This window comes from Amblyomma mixtum, chromosome 10 (assembly GCF_055824585.1).
Source record: "Amblyomma mixtum isolate Tamu chromosome 10, ASM5582458v1, whole genome shotgun sequence".
Taxonomy (NCBI): Eukaryota; Metazoa; Arthropoda; class Arachnida; order Ixodida; family Ixodidae; genus Amblyomma; species Amblyomma mixtum.
In genome coordinates this window covers 123,599,712-123,625,954 of record NC_143021.1, presented here as the reverse complement: position 1 = coordinate 123,625,954, position 26,243 = coordinate 123,599,712, and the positions used below count along the sequence as shown (strand labels likewise).

At 47.9% G+C, this 26,243-nt stretch overlaps 1 pseudogene; it reads left to right on the top strand.

The window, feature by feature from the left end:
- The first annotated feature begins 3,922 nt into the window (after positions 1-3,922).
- On the top strand, positions 3,923-6,740 carry LOC149326840 (uncharacterized; annotated as a pseudogene).
- The last annotated feature ends 19,503 nt before the right edge of the window (positions 6,741-26,243 follow it).

Below are 26,243 nucleotides of genomic sequence, written 5' to 3'. Positions count from 1 at the left end.
TCTATACAAAGGAAATAGATAGAACAGAACAAGCACCGGAGGTGGACAGGCGGCTACTCGGGCTATGGGAGGCAAGACGCGGGCTCACCAAACGCTGGAAAAAACAAAAGCTAAACAGAAAACTCAAAAAGAAGATTGCGGAAATCACGATGAAGGCAGAGGAGTATGCGACGCAACTGGCCAGGCAGGGATGGCAGCAGATCAGCAGCTCACTGAACGGCACGCTCAGCACGGCCAAGACGTGGCGCATACTTAAGGCCCTCATGGACCCAACCAAGACAAAAGCAGAAAGTGGCAAGGCAATTCAGAAATTGGCCTACCAGTACGAAGTATCGGGCGAAGAACTGCTAGAAGCAGTCCGCATCAAATGCTACGGCAAGGACAACCCCCAGGGCTACAACGGGGAGTACCAAGGAGCAGAAAATCCCGCAATGGACAGGTCGATCACAAGAAAGGAAGTCCAGGCGGCGATAAGCGCGACAACAAGAAATACAGCAGCCGGCGCAGACAAAATCAAGAACGCCTTGATCCGCAACCTCAGCGACGAGGCGATCGACCAGCTCACGGCGCACCTCAATATGCTGTGGGCAGAGGGAGTGGTGCCGAAGGAGTGGAAGCACGCTGTCGTGGTTATGATACCCAAACCCGGCAAGAAGCTTCAGATTGAGAACCTGAGACCCATTTCCCTCACGTCGTGCCTTGGCAAATTGTACGAAAGAATCGTCACCAGGCGAATTCAACAATACCTGGAGGACGAAGAACAGTACCCGCACAGCATGTTCGGCTTCCGGGCGAACCTGTCGACGCAAGACGTCCTGCTGCAGATCAAGGAAGAGATCATAGACACGGCACCTAGAACTGGCGAAAACATTATCATGGCCCTGGACATCAAAGGGGCCTTCGACAATGTTAGCCACGAGACAATTATGGAAGGCCTAAACAGTGCCAACTGCGGAAGAAGAACCCACGACTACGTAAGATCCTTCCTGTCAGAACGCACAGCGACAGTGGGATTGGGAGACCTGCGAAGCGACACCTTTACCACCCCACGTAAGGGCACGCCGCAAGGATCCGTAATCTCACCAGTGCTTTTCAACCTTGCAATGATCGGACTGGCCAGAAGACCCAGCAAGATCGATGGCATCCAGCAGGCTATGTACGCCGACGACATTACGGTCTGGGTGAATCGAGGCTCGCTAGGACAAAAGCAAGAGAGACTGCAAGAAGCAGCAACGTGTGTAGAAGAGTGCGTGAGGGAAAGGGGCCTAGCCTGCTCCACGGAAAAGTCGGAACTTCTTAGGGTAGGGTCCAACCCTACCAAGGAGGAACTGACAGTAAAGTTAGAAGGCCAAAATATACCAGAAAGGGATATAATACGCATCCTGGGCATGTGGATCCAAGGAAGCAGAAGATGTACCTACACAATTAGCCTACTCAAGAAGTCAACAGAACAAATAAGCCGCATGATAAAGAGGGTATCACAGAACAGAAGCGGGATGAAAGAAAGCGACACGATCAAGCTCGTCAGAAGCCTGATAGTCAGCAGAGTCACGTACTCGTTGCCATACCACCGCATGACCAAGAAAGACAAAGAACAGACGGAGGCGCTGCTAAGAATGGCGTACAAGACGGCACTCCACCTGCCAAGAAACACATCAAATGAAAAGCTGCTACAAATGGGCCTAAACAACACATTCGAAGAACTAACGGAAGCCCAGCTAAGTGCGCAAATAGCCAGGCTCCAGCAGACAGCCACCGGCCGCAAGCTCCTAAAGAGATTAGGGCACGACGTAGAGGGGATCGTAGATAGAACAGCTAGCATTCCAGACGAGGTCCGCCAGACAGTGGACATCAGCCCTCTGCCAAGAAACATGGATCCCAACCTCCATGCCACTAAAAGGCAGGCCAGGGCAGACTATGTGAAGCGGAACCTAGCCACAATGGAAAACACAGTATACACAGACGCGGCCCTCTATCCATGGGACCACAGGACCAGAAAGTTCCTAGTCGCGGCAGCAGTGGTAGACCACATGGGGGAACCAGTTAGCAGCGCGACATTAGGAAACTGTACGGTAACGGAGGGGGAGGAAGCTGCCGTAGCTCTAGCGGCGGCCGAAGGTTACCGTAGGAACAAGTCTTTCATAATCCTAACAGACTCCAAAGCAGCATGCAGGAACTACATACAGGGCAAAATAAGCAAGGAAGCGCTGAGCATCCTCCTCGAAGCAAAGCTTCCAAATAAGACCTTAAGACACAGGATTTTCTGGATACCGGCACACACCGGGATAGAGGGTAACTCGAGGGTAGACAGCCTAGTTCGCGAGATCACGAGCCGAGCAGGGCAGTCACAAACCCTGGAGGACGCCATGACGGTGGAACCAACGTATGCAGAAATATTAAACTACCACAGAGGGCGGAGATTCAAATACCCACCACCCCACACATCATTAACACAGCACGAGGCGGTCTGCTGGCGGAGACTGCAAGCAGGGACTTTCCACAATTTATACATACTACATAAGATGTTCCCTACACAATACAGGGACACATGTCCGTGGTGCGGAGCAACCCCCACGCTATATCACATCACATGGGAATGCGAACGTAACAGAGCATTTCACAAGCTAAATGACCCGAATGCGGAACAATGGGAGGGCCTGCTGACCAGCAGCGAGCTCACGGCCCAAAGGGCACTGGTGCAGCACGCCTGCGAAGCAGCAAGACTGCGGTGCCCTGAAATAGGGGCGCCGACCTTGTGAAGAGACCGAAGATGTGAAGACATCGGCCCACCGCTAAAACCTGATTTTTGGAGCAATAACTCCAAAACTAACTCGACCACACGGGGACCTTTAACGTGCACTGACATCGCACAGCTCGCGGGCTCCTTACGTTCCGCCTCCATCGATTCGGTCTGAATACTTCGTTGTTACTGCCTTTTTCATTGCGTTCGCTGGCCATAAATGGGGCATGAATCTTTCGCTTCGTCTGATATCGCCTTCAAGAAAACGTATACTTAATAAATTTGTCTATTTTTTAAATTTAGATTGACGATTCTGCCGCTTTTAGGCTTAAGAGGACCGCAGATTTGTTGACAGACATGGTTCTCGTCCTAACAACAAGATGGCGCCACTAGGCAGAGCTGGGCGGAAAACATCGGTCTCCAGGTGCAAGAAAGGGCATACGTAACGTACATTGTCGTCATGCCATTTCGTCGCGTTTGCATTCGGGTAACTAAAACTGGGAATGTAAGGAATGGCGCAACCTCCTGCGAAATGCCTGCTTTTAGCGTACGTTAGCATGCATACGATCGTCAAGAGCGGCGACGTGGTGACCGGGAGGTGTGAACGAGGCTACATTTCGGCGGATTTCGCTCGCTATCGCCGCCGAATGCCCAAGTGTGGCCGAGCCGCACAGCTGCGGAACGCAAATTCTAAAGGTACGAACACACCAGCGGCAAAACGCGCGGCATGCCGCTGGCGGCGCCACCCCCGCCGCGAAAGGGACGGTGTTGTGGCGCACAGGAAAGCTCGAACCCGGGCTCCATTTGGTAGCGTGTAGAGTCGTCGGGCTGAGGAAAGTCTGAAGATTCGAAGTTGGAGATTACAAAAACACGCTACCAAATGGAGCCCGGGTTCGAGCTTTCCTGTGCGCCACAACAACTGGTGGCAGCGGTGGGGTCATCTTGGAGTCAAATGTCCCGTCGAAATGGCCGCTACTGTTGAATCCACCTCCGTTTCATCGCGGGTCTCAAGATGGGTCGTAACAACGGCCACACTCGGCGGCAAGGAGTCGCCGCCGCGCAAAGCTCCCTTCATGACAAACCGGTCGAGGTCCGCGATTCTGAAGGAGCGCGCGTAACATCAGAGACTTTTAGCAGAGCGGGCCAGCGGAGCGGAGCGAACGAAGGGGGGCGCCACTGCGCATGCGCAGAACGCTGACGCGGCCAGCGGGTTTGCGGCGCTCCGCGCTCGCCCGCTCGCCTGGTGATTCCAGCGGAAAGCGCCCAGCGAGCGAGCGTCGTCAAAGACTAACATGGCGCCCCCCACTAGTGCGAATATTGGCGGGTCGGCTTCACCGTGCACGGATGCGGCTCAAGCACGCCTCCAATCATCGAAAAAGCCGCGCAGATGTTTTAGCACACAAGAAGATCTCTGCCTTCTGCGGGAAGTAGCAGCTACTAGGCCATTCGGGGACGAGCTGAAGTGGATGCATGTTCTCGCCAACGTTAACCGTGCGGTGGGCCGGGAGCTGACGCTTCGCGGCATAAAAGACCGTGTGGATCTTCTCATCGGCTACTAGAGGCGGCAAGACGCGAAAAACCTGAAAAAGTGAGTGTGTTTGTTTGTTCGCTCTGCACATATTGCGCTCTTGCGCGCATGTTTATGTGACGTGCATTTTTTTTTTGCCTATGCAGATCGGGGACGGAAGAACAATATACAGAGAAGGAGCAAATACTTCAGGATCTCTCTGACTACGCGTGGGCTGTTCAATATGAGCCAAGGATTACACCAAGGAGTGCAGACTGCGCAGTGCGCAGGAAAAGGCCAGGAATGGCTACGAGAGCACAGGAGCTACGAGAGGGTCACTTGGAGGAAGAAGCTGCTGGCGACTGCTCCGCGGCAGCGTCAGCTTCGCAGATTGGGATAACCGTTGAGAGAGATGGTAAGTTTTTGTCATGCCTGCGCCTAGGTTCACATTCTCGTGTTTCCATTTCGATTGGATAGCTGTAAAGCCGCATGCACGGCCAGTAAGCTTGTGTACTGGGCTTTCTACTAGTTGCACGTGTGTGCACAGATGAAACACTCGATTTTCGATGTTGTCTGTGTTCTAGCTTGTTTCATTTTTCTCTGAGCCTCTCGTAGTGGGGAGAGGGAGTTCGCATGACTGTGCACAGAGCTGTATACGAGACTGCTGCGTGTGCGCGCTTGCCAGACTGAATTAAGTGGCAGCGGAGATGACAGTTGCATGCAAGTGTGCTGAGATTTTTTTTTTTTGCCGCGCCTGGTCACAGGTGAATCTGTTTACGTGACTTGTACCTAGAGTTGACAAAATCCAGCACAAGAGACAGAAAAAAGCAGGCTAGAGAAGGATCTCAGACATCATGAGCTGATTTTGAAGTGGAACTGCTTGGCCCGTACAAAATGTGAAGGGCTGAAACGGGACAAAAATTCTTCGCCGGTTTAATATTCTTGTAACTGCCACCATTCCTGCCAGGCCAAACTTCACTTGAAGGAGTGCTTGTAAACTCTACTTACACAATTTCTCAGGCCCATTTTAGTGAGCGAGACCTAGCTGAACACTCCTTCTACGGCAGCGTTTGATGAGTGACAAGGGTGCGAGTTCAGACGTCAGTGGGAACGTCGGCTTGCCAGCAATGTGCTTTACATTAGTCACGCTTACCTAGAATTCATTTTGAACTTGTGTTGTATGCCAGATCGTTGAATTTCATTTATAGCAAGCAATACTAAGATTCTATTGCATAAATTGAATTTGTTGCTATAAAAGCACCGAATGAGTGAGACGAAACTCGCTGAGTAACTTGCGTTTTTTGGTTCAGAAAGGCGCAGGCTGTTCAGAGGATTTATGTCACATGCAAGGCAGCTAACTGCGCTTCAAGAAAGAAAACAGCCTCTCCGCAGAAGCATCGAAGACTGGCATAAAGCAGACAAAGGATATAAAGCAATCATTCAAAGCATTTATTACACCACAAGTTATATTGATTTTTGTATTTTTTACATAGGCACAACAAGAGACTGAACCAAAAAACAGTAACACAGCCAAATGCAAAATATCTTTTTTACATGGGCGCAACAAAAGACTGAACCCAAAAACAGCCACATGGCCAAAAGCAAAATATGAACGCCAACTCGCACAAACAGCAGCGCAATTTGGCAACCAACCCCGCTTGTACAATTCTGCCTTCTACTGTTCTCATCCATCATAAACAGAATCTCCGGCTGCCCAGCTGCTTATGAGTATGCACGATCAGGAGCATGTATTGGAGCCGTCTCTAGCAACCAGCGATGTTGACCAGGACCATGCCGACCAAATGGATGGCGGCCAGCAGTGCCAGAACCACGTCGCATCAGGGCAACTTCAGCAACAGCGTCCTCCCTCAGCACCTCCTTCTGTGGACCAAGAGCAGCGCCACCCTGCAACTAGGCAACAAATTGTGCCGGCCGGGCCAAGGGGCAATCCTTTGGAAATGATTATTTACCACACGTACATAGCAGGATGATGTGCATGCATACATGCATACAAATCACGAATATGTACATTGAAAACCTCGTGCGAGTAGGAGACAGAATGCACAAATCAAAATACATTTCGCCATGGCACGGCAGTTCTTGACTGGAATGCTTCTTTATCACATGAATGCTTAACATAATTGGAAACATTCCCATCTCTTTTGCTGAATAAATGCACAGGGACAAAATTTGCTTATCAGGGTACAATAGCCACAAAAGCACTACACCTAAAAGCTAGGTGCCACATAAATACATGCTTGCAGAGCATACAGTACTCAATCCCTTGAGTATGAACTGCATGACAAGCTGGTTTTAGAGTAGTTATGCTTTATCACAGGATCTGTGCTTGTCCTACGGCATTATCATGCTACACAGCAACTGTACAGAGAACGCAACGCACATACTTCAATTGACGGCCAAAATAATGTTGCTTGTCTACCTTTGCAGGGATTCGAGGATTGCAAAACCTGGGTCTCCAGTTACTCACAATGAGGGAGCGGAATGAATTGGAGGTACGGAATAGGGAGCTGGAAATTGAGAGGAGGAAAGTGGAAAATGAGGAGCGCCGCCTTGCTATAGAGGAACGAAAGGTGGAGCTCGAAGAGAAGAGATTCCAATTAGAAGCATCCTCCCGGGAAGCAGGTCAGCAGAAAATGCATCAACATGTACAGGAAATGTTTGACCAACAAAACAAAAAAATTGTTTGATCTTCTGAGTGCACACCATATATAATATTGATAACCAAATAATTGTGTATCATTTCAATTAAGACACATCTGTAGTGTTGTGAATAAAAAAAGTGTTCAGTTTAGCAGCTGTGTGGTGTAATAAGCACTACTGAGGGGCAAGGTAAACCTCTAAAGGTGGTGGATCAAGGTGAAAATACTGCGACACCTGGGCGCTGTAGAGACAGGTATCGCAATTTGCAAGAAGCCCACTGGCTTTGTGTATACGTGGCAGGTTCTGTAGGTAAAGCTTCTGATTTTTTTTGAAGTCCACGAAGGCAAAAAGTCTCGTAATTTTCCCAAAGCCCCATTCCAGAGCCTGCCTCACACTACTCATAGATTTGCTCAATGCTTGCTGCTCAGGGGTCAAGGACACACCGCCATAGGGCTTCAGCAGAAGGGGCCTCAAGGGGTAGGCAGGGTCCCCGTAGATGACATAGTTATGCCCCTGAACAAGCTTTTCCAACTTTGCATATGCTTTGCTGTTTCCAAAGTTACCTGAAAGAGACAAAACAAACTGTATAATAAGATGACATTCAATCTTGCTTGTTTCCAAGCACCAAGCGTAGGATGAGATAAAGCTGTCCTGATATAAATGAGTCAGTTCTTAAATAGATGAAAGAGTATCTTAATTCACGAAGCCAAAGAACTTCTCTCGAATAGCTGAGCCCCTTACCCGCCTCACCAAAGATAACGAGCCGTTCTGCTGGGGTCGGGAGCAACAACATGCCTTCGAAAAGCTGCGCACGCGTCTTCAAAGTACACCCATACTTGGGCACTTCGATGAGTCAGCTAACACAGAACTGCACACAGACGCGAGTAACGTTGGCCTTGGCGCGGACCTCTATCACGATTCCCTTTTAATTTGGGTCATCTCCGCGTCCGTCCTGGCTCAACGCCAACGAGACGACATTGAATTACGGTCTCTGATTGACTAGTTCAAAGGAAGTGCTCAGACTCCGCCCCGCATCCTTTCAAGCGGCCTGTCATCATTCTGTTTACGGGACGGCATTCTGTACAAAAAGAACTATGGGCCGACGGAGGTTGTCTGTCTGTTCGTTATACATAATGCCTTTCGCGATGAAGCCTTGAAGGCGTGCCACGATCACCCTTCTTCTGGTCACCTTGGTTTCTCCCGAACGTTGGCACGCACACGAAACAAGTATTACTGGCCCAAGGTCGCGCTGGTTGTGAAACGCTACGTCCGAACTTGCCGCGAGTGTTAACTTCGCAAGACGTCGTCGACTACACCGGACGGACTATTGCAGCCTATTGATCTACCACAAGTTCCTTTCTACCAAGTCGGAATGGATTTACTCGGCCACTTTCCGGTGTCTTCGCTGGGTAACCAGTACATTATGGTCGCCACCGACTACCTAAATCAATACTTTGAGACGAAAGCACTTCCCCGTAGGACAGCTGCGGAAATTGCCACCTTCTTCATGCACAACATCGTGCTTCGTCATGGCGCACCGGCGGTCGTTATAACTTGCAGAGGAACGGCCTTTACTTCGGCGCTGACACAGGAAGTTATGCGACTAAGCGGCACCAGTCACTGAAGAAGAACACCTTATCTCCTGCAAACTAATAGACTCACTGAGCGCCTAAATAAGACGGTTGCCGACATGATTTCCATGTATGTCGACGACGACCACCGCAACTGGGATACAGTACTCCGTTACGTTACACTCCCATATAACACTGCGCTCCAAAAGATGACTCACTTCACACCGTTTCGCTTAGTCCACGGTCGACAAGCCATGACTATGCTCGACGCAATGCTGCTTCCTGGTAGTGTAAACTCCACTGTCGTGGGGGCCGATCGCTTTGTTCACGAAGCCGAGGCCACCCGCCAACTTGCTCGGCAGCATATCCGCCATCAACAAGAAAAAGACGCTCACCGTTGCAACCATCGCCACAGGGATGTCAATTACCAACTCAGAGCAAATGTTTGGGTGTCGAGCCCAATCTGTCAACAAGGGCGCTCTGAAAAGATGTTTCGGCGGTACTTTGGCCCCTATAATGTGATATCCGAACTCGGCTAGGTAAACTATGAAGTTCTCCCTCAAGGAAATGTTTATTTCTCTAGACGACCAACGTCCGAAGTTGTGCATGTCGCACGAATGAAGCCTTACCACGCCCGCTAGCAGCTCACTCGTCTCTACCTTCTCTCACTCCAATAAGGTATTCAGCGTGCGCACCCGTCGAGATGGTGGTCAGCCAGAACCGCCTCACAGTATTCGGCAACGTCAACGCTCATCCCACACTCGCCGTGCTCTTCAACCACAACACGCTGGAGCTTGAACATTTCGTCGGACAGAGTACCCACACCTCAGTGTCGGGAACGCTCACCGACCGCCTGCTGCTCGAAGTGGAAGTCGCTAATCTCCAGACGGCTGAGACCGTAAAGGTCATGGCATTCTGCATCCTGACCGCCCATATGTTCCAGCTATCCGCAGATACGATGATTGTGTTTCAGTGACTCTCCCTCCTCGCGTACGGGATCAAGACGGTGGAGACAGTGGATTCCGCGCCCTTCGCCGATAACTGCTATATGCACCAGGGCTACTGCGCCTCTGCACGGACACTCCATGAACAACAGGTGTTCGTGCCCCAAAACCCCGTGCCCGGGGAAGCGGCTGTCGGTCCATAAGACCTCCCACGATGAGGGCGGCGCTTTCCAGAGGGGGGAACAATGCCACACTCCTGGGCATTCTCGTGGCGCCGCCTCCCAGCCGAACTGCCTTAACTGCTGTTCTGGCTAGCCTTAGCCAGGGTGGCGGGCAGTGCTTCTTCTTCATCGTCGTTTCTTTGTGTTCCGCTCGAGTTTGCTGCTGCATGGAGCTTCACAGTAAAACGTGTCCTGCCTGTCCTGACAGTCTAGCCGTGACAATATAAAGAAAAACATTACCCGCCGTGGTGGCTGAGTCGTTAAGATGCTCGTCTACCGAGCCGGAGTACCCGGGCTCGAACCCAACCGCGGCGGCCACGTTTCAATGGAGGCGGAACTCAAAGGCACCCGCGTGCTTTGCGATGCCAGTGAAGATCCCCAGGTGGTCTAAATTATTCCGGAGACAGCCACTACGGCACCTCTTCCTTCCTTTCTTGTTTCACTCCCTCCTTCCTCTCTTCACTTACGGCGCAGTTCATATGTCCAACGAGGTATGTTAGATAGATACTGCTACATTTCGTTTCCTCAAAAAAGAAACAACTTGCAAAAAAAAACAAATGAAAAAAAGTGTATATGTATAGGATCCTTAAATGTACTTGCTGATTGCGAGTTGTTTCTGGACGAGAGTTTGTGACAACAGCGAAAGTATAGCGCTGAGCAGGTGGTTTTTAAGAGCGTTAGCTCTTATTCTTCACGTTTCTCGATTTCTTGGCGTCTGCTACCAGCTCCCTTTGACGTGAAATTTTCTAAGTCCGAGGAATTCAAGATGGCGGCCCCTGTAGTAAATCGACATAGCAACCCAGTCGGTGATTGATTGTTGACGTCATTAGTATATCGAATTGGCGATTGGTGACGTCACTGATTTTGTGAAGTCGTAATTAAATAGTCACGTGACTATGTTTGATCGCTTTTAACTCAGTAATTAATTAGGCATCATAAAACGAACTAGATATTTGGAATCCTCGGTATGGGTACTACACGTTAGACACCAAAATTAACTAATGAAGTTATTATCTAGTTATGGTTATGCTTATACTTAATTGCTTATTATTAGCTAACCGGTAAACCATCATCTATAATGGATATTAGTAACAGGCTTCATGAGTAGGACATGTCAGACACCAATATTGGCTAATTAGGCTAATATTTACTTATGGTTAGGCTTAACAAGCGGCCGTGTGGTCAGCACTCGGCAGCTCCCAATTTCATAACTCATGGCGACCTACCGCCTTGAGGTAAGGAAAAATGGCCCTCCAAACAGTGGAAAAACTTTTTCGGCCCAAATTGCTGAAATATACCGTACCTCAAGGCTGTTGTGCCCGCTCGCTGCAAGGTATGGAAAAGTAGCCTATTCACGCGGCAGCACATCACATGGACGATAGATGGCGCTACCGAACGGCTAACTCTCGTTATTTCAACGTCTTCCAGACGGCGTTGGCATTTTCAAGACAAACACGCATGAACTAGCCCAGCGTGCCGCTCCAATGTAGCAGAAGTCGAAAAAAATAATGCTGCGCGCTGTCCCAACAAACACGGAAGCCTGGTTTATTTCAAAGACCAGTGGGCGATATTCAAAGAACAGTTCTGTTATTAGAAACCTTTACTGATATCATTTACTCATGCTTTGATAATAACAAATTCGCATGTGGTCTGTTTTTGGACGCTAGCAAAGCTTTTGATTGTGTTCGGCATGACCTACTGCTAGAAAAACATGATGTCATGTGCTTTAGGGGTCCTTTTAAAGATTTGCTGAAAGAATATTTTTCTACTCGGGCTCAAGTTGTTGAAATAAGCGGGCATCGAAGTTCTGAATCATTTTTGTCGGCAGGTGTTCCACAGGGCTCTGTTTTATCGCCTTTGCTTTTCAATTTATTTGTAAATGATTTATCGAATGCTGTCGCAAAATGTTACATCTTTCAATACGCCGATGACACGTTATTGTTGTCAACAAATACTTCGTTGCCTCTGGCCATGGATGCTCTTAGAACAGATGTGGTGCATGTTATGAGCTGGTTCTTAAATAATTCTATTGCAATTAATCAACAGAAAACTAAACTCATTTGTTTTCGTAATCCTCATAAAAAGCTTTCTTTTGTTGAACCATTGTTTTTACATTCTTCGCATTGTCTTAATTGTTCTTGCATTCCAATTAATTTTTCAAATAGTGTCAAGTACCTTGGTATACTTTTTGACAGTGATATGTCTTGGAACAGTCATCTTACCCTAGTATGCAACAAGCTTCGTGGTTTATCATGTGTACTATACAATGTTAGTTATTTATTACCTTTTCAGACTCGCAAGCTTATTGCACATGCTCTCATTTATGGGATTCTCAGATATGGAGTCACTCTTTATTATCATTGCTCAAAGACTTGGCGAATGAAATTAAATGCGATACTAAAGAACATCCTTCGATCCGTGACATACAACACAAATGCTTCACCTGATTGCAACTTGTTTTCGCTTTTACAGCTGCCCTCTTTTGAGGCCCTCTTCCATCATGTAGTCATTCGTGCTCACTTTTGAGAGAGTACATTTTTGGTGCCTTTCATTCCTGTTCGTCCTTTTCGACATCATCCCCGTTTCACGGTACCTCGCTGCTACACTCACTATGGCCACTTCACTCGTAATTATTACATACCAAAAATGTTTAATTCTCTGCCTGATTCAATATTTTCAGTTTCTTCGTTGTCTCTATTAAAGAACTTCTTAAAAACACATATGTCGGTAACCTAAACTGTTTCTTTGTTCTTGTTTGCCTTAGGTATTGCGGTTTATCATTGTTTGCTTGCTTTGTAACACCTATTGTTTAATATATCTGTCTTTCATCGATTGCCGAGTACTGCCCTACAAGCCTTTATGGCTTGGGCAGACTTGTCTTAAAGATTGTATTCTGTTCTCTGAAAATAAAGGTGTTTATTATTATTATTATTATTATTAGCTTGCTTTCAGTTTTACATTACACATGAATGCTAACACGCCAGAATCATCTTTACACCTTCTAGGGCTCTATACGGCCAATTTTTATTCATTTAAACTTCGCTCGCTTTCTTCCAGTCATCTAAGTGCGCGCACAAGGCTGCACAACTACGCACGACCGAACGGTTGCTCGCCAGATGTACATAACGGGAGTACGAGAGTACAGAAGTACATAATGGGAGTAGCACTGTCGCGCCTGGCACGAAGTGCACATGTGATTTTTACGGGTTAGGCAGTAACGTCGCGCGTTCAAGCCAGCATAAAAAATTAAAGGGTGTGAGAAGCGGTAGCTTCACGATTGTTTAGCCTGAAAAATGCCAAAGAAACGCTCAACAAACCGCACAACAAGACGCTGCCACTCTAAACCATCGTGAAGCAACCGCTTCTCACTCCATTTAACAAAAGCTAACGCGCCGTTTATTTTTACGTAACGCACACCATTCCAGGCGAGCGGTTTCAGTTGTGGCATAGTATTGGTCAAGCTATTCTTGTGTTGCGCGAAGTGCAGTGCTAGCCAAAAGAAAGTAGACCAGCAGAACCTCTGGTAGGAGGTGAACGGGATGACACAAGGCGCTCTCGTCGCGCCGGAAGACAGGTGACCAAAGTGTCATTCTATTCCAGTTACCATAGCACAAGTTAGACCACAGTGCTTATACTATAAGCTGTTGCGCTGCACGTGTTGCTCATTGGCCAAGCACAAATGTGCAGTCGGGCCACTGAATACTTTTCCATAGGGCGCCTCGGTGATTTTTTTCTTTCCGACAGTGCTCACGCACCTAACTTTAGACGGTGAAATGAAAACCTATCTGGTTTCATTGGTTTGCATGAAGCAAGAAGCTGTACGTGATTCCTGTTCTTTAGTAATATCACTCGAGCTTCGACTGTTCGCTCCATCAGGGCTCTATGATGTAGCGAATCGCAAGACTAAGCAGGAGCGGCTGCATGCGAACGAAGCACACGGCTGGGCGCCCGTCGCTTCATAGCATCTTCCTTAAGCTGCGCACAGCTCGCGATTCCATTACTGAATAATCACTTTGTCTGGCATGTTCAGGCTGAGTCAAGTGGCGTTTACTACTTGCAGCATGACCACCGTATCTGGCGAATCTCGTAGTGAGCTTTGGGCTTATTATTATATTGCAGAAGCTTTTTCTATCTTAGGCTGTTCATAACACAAAAAAATAAATACATAAACACAAAAATATTCCCTGGATTACGCGTAAGGTCTTGCACCTAAAACGAAAACTAAAGCGATTAAAACGAACACGTGCCTGCCGAAACGCTGTTGAAGCTGCGCAAGGTGCTCTACGTCTACATCTGGCGAGCAACCGTTCGGTCGTGCGTAGTTGTGCAGCCTTGTGCGCGCACTTAGATGACTGGAAGAAAGCGAGCGAAGTTTAAATGAATAAAAATTGGCCGTATAGAGCCCTAGAAGGTGTAAAGATGATTCTGGCGTGTTAGCATTCATGTGTAATGTAAAACTGAAAGCAAGCTAATAATAATAATAATAATAATAAACACCTTTATTTTCAGAGAACAGAATACAATCTTTAAGACAAGTCTGCCCAAGCCATAAAGGCTTGTAGGGCAGTACTCGGCAATCGATGAAAGACAGATATATTAAACAATAGGTGTTACAAAGCAAGCAAACAATGATAAACCGCAATACCTAAGGCAAACAAGAACAAAGAAACAGTTTAGGTTACCTAGATATGTGTTTTTTAAGAAGTTCTTTAATAGAGACAACGAAGAAACTGAAAAGATTGAATCAGGCAGAGAATTAAACATTTTTGGTATGTAATAATTACGAGTGAAGTGGCCATAGTGAGTGTAGCAGCGAGGTACCGTAAAACGGGGATGACGTCGAAAAGGACTAACAGGAATGAAAGGCACCAAAAATGTACTCTCTCAAAAGTGAGCACGAATGACTACATGATGGAAGAGGGCCTCAAAAGAGGGCAGCTCTACGACAGGCTGTGGGGCAATAAAAACGGCATTATTTTGAGCACACGCTACCAAGCTTCATTCAGAATGCTCCGCAGAAGTTTTGGAGACACTTGTGCAGGAAAAACAAACCTGTCGACCAAATTCTGCACAATGGTGTTCTTATCACTGATAAAACAAGCATTGCTGGGCATTTTAAGAGATATTTCCGCAGTGTTTTCACGAAATCAAATTCCCTCTTATGTCACCCTGCTGTGTCATGCCATCCCGAACCAAGCATTGTATCTTCTGCAGGTGTGTTTTCAGTGTTGTTGAATCTGAAAAGAAAAGTGTCTCCTGGTCCAGACGGAATTCCAAATATGTTCTTGCGCCGTTATAGTGAACTTTTATCCCAATTTCTAGCCATAAATTTTCATGCCAGCCTATCAACCGGCACTGTTACCACGGATTGGAGAGTTGCGCGGATTGTGCCAATACTCAAAAAAGGTACAGCCTCATCTGTTACTAATTTTCGTCCGATATCACTTACATCTTCTTCTTGTAAACTAATCGAACACATTGTAGCCACTTACATTGTAGCCACTTACATAAGCATGGATTTAGAGAGGGCTTTTCGACCGTCACTCAATTAACTTCTGTTGTACATAGTTTTGCTGACATTCTAAACAAAGCAGGGCAGATGGACGTCATTTTTCTAGATTTTAAGAAAGCGTTTGACCTTGTTTCTCATGCCAAACTAATACATAAGCTTGAAAATATCGGTCTTCCTTCTTTTATAATTTCTTGGGTTTCTGCTTACATTTCCAACCGCGCCCAGTTCGTCAGTATTGATGCCCATTGTTCCAATTACCTTCCGGTCACTTCTGGCGTGCCACAAGGAAGTGTGCTTGGACCACTACTGTTTTTGGTCTACATCAATGACATTGTGGATGTAATTAGTGAACCAGTGCAAATCAGGCTTTTTGCCGATGATTGTGTTTTATTTCATGAAGCCGGATCCTACGAAGACCAAGTCATCCTTAATTATAACCTTCACAACATTCACTCATGGTGCAGTCGATGGGAGATGGAGCTTAACAATGACAAAACAGTCTTTATGAAAGTGACCATTAAACAAAGTAGCCTATCATTTCCGTATGCCCTTCCAAATCATCCGCTTCAGGAAGTTAACGAATACAAATACTTAGGTGTTACTATAACCAATAAACTTAGCTGGAACAAACACATAACCAACATATGTACGTCATCCTTTCGGAAACTTTGCTTTCTTAGGCATAGATTAAAAGGTGCCCCTTCTAGTGCAAAGCTTCTAGCCTACACATCCATCATCAGACCGAAACTTGAGTACGCATGCACCGCCTGGGACCCTTACACAAAACATAACGCTGAGGCACTGGAAATGATCCAGCGAAAGTGTGTTAGATTAATCTTTAATAAATATCGTTCTACTGACTCTCCAACCACTCTTGTGGCACAAACAACATACAGACATTGCAAACACGAAGAAAAATTCAACGATTGAAATTTCTTTTCCTACTCAAAAATAACACACTCTCCATGAACCCAGATTTAGTTCTTAAACCGATCACAACGCGACTAACACGACATCGTCACACGGAATCACTTACACCTTACAGCGCTAGAACCAATGCTTTTAAATACTCATTTTTTCCTCACACAATAACTCAATGGAATGAACTCCCGCCTGAAGTTGTAAACAGCATCGATGCCATTAACAAAATTGCTTATTAATAATTGCTAAGTTGTTTTGTTTTTGTTTTGTTTTTTCCCTTGTTCTTTACTATGTTCTATTACTGTTTTGTGCTATGTAATGTGCTATGTAATCTGCCGCGCCTCTTTTTTTGTGCTTTTGCCCCTCCTGCTTGGAGCCATCTTTGGGTCTGCAGTATTCTGTAAATAAATAAATAAATAAATAAATAAATAAATAAATAAATAAATAAATAAATAAATAAATAAATAAATAAATAAATAAATAAATAAATAAATAACAGAGGGCTTTGTGCTCTATGAGATGCGCCAGCTAGCGCCTCATGCTGGTCCAAATCGGGCGCTACAACATTCGGCTGGTTTTTTTAGAGCGCTCGCTTCTGCTAGAGCGCCTCAATGTGTTGCTACTTTCCTCTCGTAGCGGTTGTGCACCCTCGGTAACTCGGGAAGTTGCAACCAATCGGCTCAGTACCAGCCCACAAGCGATACGACGCAGCGGTCGCTATTGGCGGGTGCAGAAGTGGCTGTGACAGTTTCTTCGTGTTCAACTCGAGTTCTGGCCAGCCTTCAATGAAATGAATTAAATCTGCATCCGCCACAGTCATCTAGCGTTTTTTCGCATTGTGCAGCGGCAGATATCACCCGCACTACAGCGTTAATGAAAAAGAACTGATGGAAAAGGAAACATATGGAAAATGACGAATATAGCTGCATTCTGTGGTGTCGGTCCCTGCCTTTTTGACGACACACCTCTGTCACTTCGCTCTTGTGTCCATGGAAATTCAGTGCATGTTCACGTTTTCCGATGATTACAGCAGCGTATTAGGCAGACCTGCATTTGTGCTCACCGGGAATATAAACGGAAATAAAAATTTAACCTCTAAATGAACGGAACAAAATGTTTCCGGTAATATTGACACGAGGATTGGACGTAGAAGAGGAAAAAGATCGCAGCCGCAAGAAGTAGACGACGCTGAAGTGGTGGTCCGTTGTACGTCTATGGCTGGTGTGCGTGAGCTTGAGTACAGCCTGAGTGAAGCGGGCCGTAAATGCAGCTCCACGGTCAGTAATGATAGCTGCAGGAGCGCCATGACGCAGGACGATGTTGTGGACGAAGAAGTCGGCGACTTCAGCAGCAGTACCGTTTGCAAGTGACGCGGTCTCAGCGTATCGGGTCAAATAATCTGTCGCGACCGCAATCCACCGTTTTCCTCTGGACGACTTCGGAAAAGGGCCGAGGAGGTCTATGCCAATTTGCTGAAAAGGGGTCTTTGGTGGTGCTATGGGCTGCAGAAAGCCTGCTGGCTTTAGAGGAGGAGATTTGCGCCGTTCGCAATCCCGGCATGTTGTTACGTATCTACGCACGGATTGTAGTAAATTGGGCCAGTAATACTTAAGCCGAATCTTTGCCAGTGTGCGACTGACCCCCAAGTGGCCGGCGGATGGTTCATCATGACAAGCGCTTAAGATTTCGGAGCGTAACTGGGATGGCACAACAAGTAGAAACGTCTCCTTGTTGCTGTCAAAGATGCGCTTGTAGAGGACTCCACGCCGCAGAATGAAGGACTGTAGTCCACGGCGAAACACACGAGGTACATGAGCATTCAAACCCTCCAGATACTTAACGAGTGGCGCCAACTCAGAATCTGCTCGTTGAAGCTGCGCCATACGGGAGATGCTAATGGCACAAAGAGTAGGGCAATCTTCGGTGATGTCTTGCGTAGCCGGTTCCACGGGCGCTCGTGATAAACAGTCCGCGTCTTGGTGCTGCCGACCCGATTTATAGACGACCGTAACGTCGTACTCCTGTAAACGGAGGCTCCATCTAGCCAACCGGCCGGAAGGGTCTTGAATGCTGGCTAGCCAGCATAGCGAGTGATGATCGCTGACAACACGAAACGGTCGGCCGTAGATGTAAGGTCGAAACTTACTCAGAGCCCAGATGACGGCAAGGCACTCCTTTTCTGTCGTCGAATAGTTCCGTTCCGATCGAGAAAGTGTGCGGCTCGCATAAGCGATTACTCGCTCTGCGCCGTCCTGCCACTGTACGAGGATCGCTCCGAGGCCGACATTGCTGGCGTCAGTGTGGACATCAGTCTCTGCATTCTCGTCGAAATGAGCTAGTATTGGTGGACTTTGAAGGCTGCAGCGAAGTTCCTCGAAGGCTGCGTCTTGGGCACTTCCCCATACGAAGGGTGTGTCGTCTCGAGTCAAGGCAGTCAATGGCTCAGCTAGGCGAGAAAAATCTTTAACAAAGCGGCGGTAATACGAGCAGAGGCCCAAAAAACGTCGGAGGGCCTTCTTGTCGGTTGGGCGTGGGAAACGGGAGACGGCGGAAGTCTTGTCGGGGTCTGGAAGAACACCTTGTGCGCTGACAACATGTCCTAAGAAACGGAGCTCCTCGAAGGCGAAATGGCATTTCTCTGGCTTGATAGTTAGTTGTGCAGACTGGAGGGCTTGAAGGACAATGCGCAATCGCTGCAAGTGTTGTTCGAAGCTAGACGAAAAGATGACCACGTCGTCCAGGTACACAAGGCACGACTGCCACTTCAAACCAGCTAAAACAGTGTCCATCATGCGTTGAAATGTGGCCGGAGCGGAGCAAAGTCCAAATGGGAGCACCTTAAATTCGTACAGACCGTCGGGTGTCACGAAAGCCGTTTTCTCGCGGTCTCGCTCGTCCACCTCGATCTGCCAATATCCGCTTTTCAGATCTAAGGAAGAGAAGAACCTGGCGTCCCGGAGTCGGTCGAGGGCATCATCGATCCTCGGGAGTGGGTATACGTCCTTTTTGGTAACATTATTCAGTTTCCTGTAATCAACACAGAATCGCAACGTGTTGTCTTTCTTTTTCACCAGGACCACCGGCGACGCCCACGGACTTGTTGACGGCTGTATAACATCGTCTGCAAGCATTTCATCGACTTGCGTTCTAATAGCTTCGCGCTCTTTAGGCGAAACGCGGTATGGACGCTGACAAACTGGTGGCGTGGTCGAATCGGTGACAATGCGATGCTTGGCTACCGGCGTACGTCCGACCTTGGAGCTCGCCGCGAAGCAATCTTTAAAATCAAGTAGCAGCGACGACAGAAGGTTCTTCTGATGAGGTGACAACTCCGGGTTGATTTTAACCTTCTGAAGGGCGTTACTTGGTGCGGCATCGTCGTGAAGATTCACCTGTACGGGGCACAGATTCGGCAACCTATCCACGTCGTCGAGAAAGGCGACGGCCGTTCCCTTGGCGAGGTGCTGAATTTCATTCGTGAAATTCGTCAGAAAAACTGTCGCACAGCCGTCATTCAGTTCGACAAGACCGCGCGCGATAGCCACACCCTTCTCGAGCAACAGCGAAGGGTGACTGTCCGCAATACCTTCGTAGTCGTGAAACGAGTTGTTCCTCACTAACACCAGTACACTGGACCGTGGTGGCAGCATTACGTCGTCTTCGACTATACGCAGAGCGTTGCCTCCTGGGCCTTCTGTGTCACTCTGCGCCACGGCTTGCTTCGTCGAAAATCTGACTCGCGCCTCGTGTAGATCGATCACAGCACCGTTTGCCTGTAGAAAGTCGAGGCCCAGAATCAAATCTCTCGAACACTCGCTCAAGACGACGAATTCACCCACGTAGACGAAACCGCGGATGCAGACTCGGGCTGTGCACCTTCCGGCCGGGCTAATGAGGTGACCTCCAGCTGTGCGAATGCTAGGGCCCAACCATGGTGTCAAAACTTTGCTCAATTCCTGGGCGAGGGTGTGGCTCATCACTGAATAGTCAGCACCAGTATCAAGTAAAGCGATGGTGTCAGTTCCGTCAATCGTCACACACAAATCAGAAGTAGCGCGTCGGATGCTGTCGCTACCCTGCCCCGGTGAGGAATCAGCGTATAGGTATATCGGCGGCGGAGGATCTTCAGTTTTCCCGACAGCAGCGGCCTTGCTTCCGGAGACCGCTGGAATTAGTTTTCCCGATGTGGACTGGGAGAACGCCGCTCAGGGTAGCCGGCGTCTCGGCGAGGGCTTGGGGAACGGTAACGCAGCGGAGATGACGACCTAGGATCGTAGCGACCGTATGTCCCAGGCCTCTGACGGGCCGACAGATGAGCTTCAATTTCGAATGGTCGTTCGCCATTCCGGGGGCAAGGGTCGTCGGGCGCAAAACCACGCAGACCCACTCGGCGGTACGGGCAGGCCCTGTAAAGATGTCCCGCCTCACCACAGTGGTAGCAAAGGGGCCGCCCGTCCGGTGCACGCCACACATCACACTTCCGTGGCCGCTGGTAAGCTGGTCGATCAGGCACACAGGAAAGACCAGACGGCTGCGCTGCGTGAGTCGCGGTATTCACGTCGTAGCCTGACGTTGGGGCCCGGCAGAGGACAGACGCATAGGTAGGTCTGACCTCAGTCTGTCTTGGGATCTCAGGCAGTTGTTGCTGCTGTGCTGCTAGGCGCACCTCGTCCCGGACGACTTCAGACAGCGATGTAACAGACGGCGCGCTGGGAGGCAGCTGGAGGGCTTGTGATTCCTCCCTGACGATCGACCTGATTAGGTCCCGTAAAACGGCCGCATCACTCCCTAGCGGCATCGAAGAAACAGCGGGCCCAAGCGTGCTTACATCCCGATTGTACTGCCGGGCTCGTTGCAGGAGCGTCGTCTCCATGGTAGTCGCTTCCGTGAGGAATTCGGCAACAGTACGCGGTGGACTGCGCACAAGACCGGCGAAAAGCTCCTGCTTGACCCCGCGCATGAGGTGGCGAAGCTTCGTCTCCTCCGCCATGGATGGGTCAGCACGCTTGAAGAGGCGTGTCATGTCCTCCACATACATGCGGACGCTTTCGTTAGTCCGCTGGTTACGGGAGCGAAGCGCAGCTTCAGCTTTCTCCCGGCGGTCTACGTTGGGGAATGTAGCTAGGAGATTTTGGCGAAATGCCTCCCAGGTGGACAGGCTGCTCTCGTGGTTCTCGTACCATGTCCTAGCGGAGTCCTCGAGCGCAAAATACACGTTATGCAGCTTACGGTCGTCGCTCCAGCCGTTGTAGCGGGCGACCCGCTCGAAGGTGTCTAGCCAGTCTTCCGCATCTTCGTACACGTCACCGTGAAAAGATGGCGGTGTTCGCGGCGTGTGGTAGAGGATGGGCGCCGGGGACCTATTGTCTGTGGCCATTTCCGGTGGGACCGCCGGTCGAGGCTGCGTCATCCTCGTCGGGTTGGCAAGAGGCCCGAACTCAGGCGACTCACCGCGGAGGCGGCGGCTTGGGCGCTGATGGACCGGTGTGAGTTCCGTCTTTATCTCGTAGGCGTACGCAGGTCGGGAAGCGTACCCAGCACTGCTCCACCAGATGTGTAACAGTTGCTACACAGAAAAGTAACTGCAGCGGCTGAACGAGGGCACCAGAGAAAAACGGACCACCACTTCAGCGTCGTCTACTTCTTGCGGCTGCGATCTTTTTCCTCTTCTACGTCCAATCCTCGTGTCAATATTGGGGTTTCTGTGCCATGTATGCGAAACAGTGCGATAGACAATCGAAGGAATTCGGGATGCGCGTGGCGTTAGGGACGATCTAGCAGGTGATTTCCAGCCTTGCCTGTGTGTTATCAGCATCAGGGCAACAACTCTCGCAGCAGGATGCGGTACCCACCACCGCACAAATCTTTAAACAAAGAAGAGGCTGTCACATGGAGACAACTTCAAACGGGGTCATATCCAAATCTAAACACACTAAGTAAAATTCACCCCACACTTTACGCACACAATTGTCCGTGGTGTCATGAAAAACCTACACTGTCCCTTAGCAAAAACTAATACGTTTGGAATATACGGAGGTCTATTTAAAATGTATTTTAAACATATTTTGTATTCATGAATGCACTAAAAATATGTAGGAAATACGTTTCTGAAATTTCATGCTTGGTATTCGAAATATATTTTTAAAATGTGCCAAAAATACCTCACTTAAAGCATACTTCGAGCACTTTTCAAATACATGAAAAAATATGCATGCAGTTTTAGCATCTTGTCAGTGTATTAAAAGTGTATTTTCGGAAATATGAAATTAATTCATCGAAAGTATACTTCAATTCTAGAAAACGGGCAGCCCTTGTAAACGTATAAGTATGCAGTTTTAGCATCTTGTCAATGTATTAAAAGTGAACTTTCGTAAATATGAAATTAATTCATCCTAAATATATTTCAATCCTAACAAACGGGCAGTCCTTTTAAACGTCTTTGCACACTTCTAGCCGCCATGAACAGTCGAGTGCTCGAAATCGTGTTTCGGGAAATGGCATTTGCGTGTCGTCAATGTATTTGAAGTGTACTTCCGTAAATACGTAATTAATTCGTCCAAAGAACACTGAAATTCTAGCAAATTGGCAGTCCGCATTAGCATATTTGCAGCGCACTACAAGCTGTCGTTGAAGAATCTAATGCTCAAAATCGAGTTTCGGGACATCGCATTTTGGTGCTGGCCATCTATTTAAAGTGTACTTTCGTAAATACACAATTAATCCGTCTGAAGTATATTTAAATTCTGGTTTGGTTTGGTTTGGTTTATGGGGTTTAACGTCCCAAAGCGACTAAGGCTATGAGAGACGCCGTAGTGGAGGGCTCCGGAAATTTCGACCACCTGGGGTTCTTTAACGTGCACTGACATCGCACAGTACACGGGCCTCGAATTTCTCCTCCAAAGAAATTCAGCCGCCGCGGCCGGGATCGAACCCGCGTCTTTCGGGCCAGCAGCCGAGCACCATAGCCACTGAGCCACCGCGGCGGCATATATTTAAATTCTAACAAATGGGTTGTCCGCGTAAACATATTTGCATTACACTTCAAGCTACCGTGTAACAATCTAGGGCTCGAAATGACGTTTCAGCGAAGAGTGAAAACTTTTCCTTTCTTGTCATCCTTTCGTTTATGGTAACTTCTAGCAGGAAGGTGATCACCACTTATACCCCTGCTACACGGGCGCTTCGAATGCCTTCCCGCCGAATGTCATCTAACGATGCTACACGTGTTCTGTCTAAGGGAGTGCTTGAAGATAATATTACGCCAATGAATATTAACCGCGTCAGCATGAAATTTCCCCGGGAGTGCGCCGATGAGGACGACTGCACTCATACTGTTGTTTACATCGCTTGTTTACATAACATAAAACGCAATCTGCGCTTTGGTTCTAATAAACAATCTGTTTTCTTTTTTACTGGTTGTACTCGTGATTGTTTACGCAGTGCTACAATGTGTGGGAAGCGATGATGCGATCGCACGCCTGAGAAAGCCGGGTTGTGGCATCGCGCAGGACTGGCGCTTCTCGCTTCTTGTCCCGGCTTTCTCCGACGTGACCAGTACTTTTTTTTAAACTACTTTATCCAGAAGTATGTATGGCGACTGTTCGCTTTAACTGAAACGGCCTAACTTGTTATCCACAAGCTAGCGACGGCGACGACTGCTGCTGGCCGTAAAGCACGGCTCGGCAGTGTGGGTCACACCGGCGATTCCCGTTCATCGAACGCGTGCCCTGCGATGTAAGCAATGGTTGATTTCAGGTCACTGTTGCCAAAACTACACCTGGTGACCATTTGCATTCGCTAAAGCTTGTGATTCGCTCTTCACAACCGCCGAAATCATAGATCCAACCCTGCGAACTCGCTGGGCCTAGTCGTCGCGGAAGGGAACAGAGCCGTCGTCGATTGAAACTGATTTGGCAAGCGCTTATCGCTGGTGAGTGTTCAGGTATGCACACGTGAAATATAGCCGTTCGTTTCGCTCATTTAGAAGCGCGAGCATACACACACCGCCGCCTCATCACCGTGCTCTCGCTCAGCCGCCGACAAGGCTGACCGTCCGCCGACCGGATTCGTCGGTGTCGTTGGCCTGAAAAACGTGTCCCTGTAGAATCATATTATAGTAAACTAGATATTTCACTATAATTACATGCTGTTGTTCAGCGTGATATATACTGTCGTTGTCGGACTAATGTGACCGCCGCCGTCGTCGTCGCTGTACACTGAAAACGAGCTGAGGCTTTCGAATGCGTTTCGAAAGTGTCGTGCAGCACCGCGGCAGTCCATCGAGTCCGAATGTCATTCCTATTCTCGAATGCCATTCCACTCAATGTCATTCGAACATTTCCGTGTGAGAACGTGATAGCATTATACCAGCAAAAGCGCCTTGGATACTTCTGGGTCCGAATAAGCCAGCGGAAAGGACCCCGTGTGGCAGGGCAGACCGGCTCCCTTACACGCCCATGTATCTGTTGGTTGACAGTTCGACTCCTGACCTCTGCGTGACGCAAGTTTCAACTAGCAATTCCGTTCTCAATTAATCCCAGATTCGAACGCGACCACTAGGGTACTTCTGCGATAATTTAGAAGCCCACAGTATTTGCGCAAAAAAAGGCATCACCGTGCAAAATAGTGCGTCGCTTTCGCTGGGTATATATACGGCAAGCCAAGTATAGCGCTTGTCGTAGGATTTGTTGTTTGCTGTGTCGCTGTCGTCTTGGTATGCTGTATGTAGGTATCTGCCATTCCCATTCAATCACGTGACCTTATAATATCAGACTCCTGTTGATTAATGATAAATACCCGTGTACGATTTGTTCTCCAGTTCATGAATTAACCCGTGTCATTCCATGGAGCCGCCCAGTAGACTTTTTTTAAGCCCGAGTAAACACATTTTTAGTGTATTAAATGTATATTTTTAGTATATTTCTAATGTATATTTCTATTATATTTTTAATGCATTATAAATATGCTAAGCGGGCAAAAATGTACTTTTCACGTATATTTAAGAACGTTTAAAATATTATTCCTAGTATACTTAGAAAGCATTCGTATTGCAGTTTAAGCATAGGGACAAAAAAATGCGAAATAAATATGAAATTAATACAATACGTTTGAAATGCATTTTTAGCACATCCTCTTTTTCGCTAAGGGGTATCACATCACATGGGCATGTTAAAAAGTCGACATCGTCCCAGTTATACAAAACCCAAGTGTGGAGCAATGGGAGGGTCTGCTCTCCAGCGACTGCCGAGATGACCAGATCGGTTTGATACGGCGAGCTCAGCTGACGGCAGCATACAGCGGAGCCCTGGAATAGGGGCAACCGACCGTTGCGGATGGACTCATCTGACCACATAAAAAAAAGCACTTGTGCTAGAGCCAAATAAAGTTATCCTATCCTATCCTATCGCCGCGTTCGTATATTCACTCCGTCGTAGGGCGCTAATGAAGCGAACAGTCGATACCTATACTCCGCGTCAACATTTCTTGGCACCGCTAGCGAAGCTACGGGGGAGGAGCATCTGTAAATGTGTCCCTCCGCCATGTAGTTCGGTGGGTCGGTCTCCACGGAGTCTTTCATTGCAGTTTCAGTTTCGTTTCCGCGGCCAGATAGAAGCGCTTTCGGCAGCTTACTTATCGGAGTCCGACATTTTTTGTTTTTTTTTTTTTGCACTAAGGTTCACAAGGCTTTGTAGACATCGTTACTGAAGCCGAAAGCTTAGACAGTGCTGTTTTCTTTTATGTGTGCGCAGCAGCATACAGTAAGGCAATCCATTTATAGCTGTTAGCTCAGGCATATTTTTCACTAACGAAGTGACGTACTTTGTGGGTACCTTACCTGTTTTTAGCACTAGAATCCAATCAGTAACGTGCGGTAATGCGCGATATTCTGTTAGGTTTTTGTGAAAAATAAAAAGGAAATTCTAAAAGAAGAGACAGCGCTTCGACTGATCTTTGCTAATGCTCGTAGAGACTATCTGATGTATGCGTGTCTAAGTAAGCATTGAATAAACGCTTGGACCAGCAGATAACACCACGTATTTTTATATTGCACAGAATGCTACAGCACATAAGTTTTTCTGTGTAAGCACAGCACTGCAGTCGAATAAATTAATAACAAAAATATATGGACGCTCCACAACACTGTCACTACACAATTCACTACACAA